This window comes from Gavialis gangeticus, unplaced genomic scaffold (assembly GCF_001723915.1).
Source record: "Gavialis gangeticus isolate Ggan-Ray unplaced genomic scaffold, GavGan_comp1, whole genome shotgun sequence".
NCBI lineage: Eukaryota > Metazoa > Chordata > Crocodylia > Gavialidae > Gavialis > Gavialis gangeticus.
Window position 1 is genome coordinate 33,181,318 of NW_017729001.1, and position 1,432 is coordinate 33,182,749.

Sequence of the window (1,432 nt, forward strand, 5' to 3'; positions counted from 1 at the left end):
GGGTACATGGCTCCAGAGGTGCTCCAGAAGGGAACAGCGTACGACAGCAGTGCGGACTGGTTCTCCTTGGGCTGCATGCTTTTCAAACTTCTGAGAGGGTAAGTGCAATCTTTTGCCCTTTTTAGCTTTGATGTCTTTATGTTCAGTCTTTAAAATTAGTAGTGTAGATGTGCTGCTTATTTAAATCTGTCTTACTGCTGTCCCTCCTACTTATTCCACCTCTGCACATAGGAATAAAAGGGGTTTTTTCAGTTCTGGGCGCCTTCTCCTTTATAATGTTTCTGCCTTTCACAGCAGTTATGGATATGTCAGTGTGGGGCACAAGTCAAGCTGTCACACCCTCTTTGAATATAGTACACCTAAAGGAGTGGTTCACAGCATTTTTTTAGACTCGTGGCAGCCCTCATTAGACTTGAGGCACCCTTTGGAACACGCCAGCTCTTCATTTTCATACTTTTTTTTGACAAAAGAAGAATAATAGAGCAATTCTTCTGTTTCAAAGAACTCAGGAAGACCAGGCCATGTCAAAATGGTTTCAACACTCTGGATTCCAATTTCAAATCTCTGGGCTTATCTTGTGCATCACGTTCACACACCTAATAGGATGTGGCACTCTGCAGCACTCTAGAAAGGATCTCAAGGGGCTGGAATTAAAAAAACCCAACACAATAATTCTAAAAATTAGAAATTTGCAACCTTTTCTTCTGAGTTTCTGGGTATCTTTGTCTGATGTGCACATATGTGGGGAAGAATTGAATCTTCAGGTGGGACTGAGGCTAAATGAGTAGTGGGGGAGGGAGGCTGAGTTACTTGTCCCGGACAAAAAGGTTGAACTTGATGTGCTGAAGGAGGAACTGGTGCAAAGGTTTGTGGAGCAGAGAGGAGTGACGTGGCCAGCTCAGAAATGGGAGTTGTGGATCTTAATGGGTGTATTTGCAGGGACTGCCAGGGGAGATATAGTTGTCAGGCTGCCTAGAAAGTGCGATAGTTGGAGTGTATGTGGTGGGGGGCTGGACAAAAAGCATCGACGTGTGGCTGGAAAGACATGGGTGGGTTTTAGAGATGATGTGTAGGAAGAAGCAGTGATGTTTTGACACCACCTGCGTGTGTGAGTTGGAGGAGTAGGAGGAGTCAAATGATTCCCAGGTTACAGGTGTGAGTCAAAGTGAGAACAGTGTATTCAGCACAGACAGAGAAGTGGGAAGGGCTAGGAAGAAACATCAGTGATTAGTGATGATGACAGAGACCCAAAAAGAGACATCTCTGGTCACCTGGAGGTGCAGAATCCGATGCGCACTAGTACTGTGTAAATAGTGATGGCAGGGCTGTGTTGCCCTTTACTGACCTGAACAGTTAGCTAAAATTCAGGGGCCTGTCAGTAGGACAGTCTACTAATGATTTCATAGACATTAGGGCTGGAAGGGACCTCGGA

At 45.3% G+C, this 1,432-nt stretch overlaps 1 protein-coding gene across 1 annotated transcript in view; it reads left to right on the forward strand.

Annotated features, from left to right (window-relative positions):
- The window catches only part of GRK3 (G protein-coupled receptor kinase 3), a 152,854-nt gene that overhangs the window by 123,779 nt on the left and 27,643 nt on the right, over positions 1-1,432 (forward strand). The gene's annotated exons all lie outside the window — the stretch shown is intronic.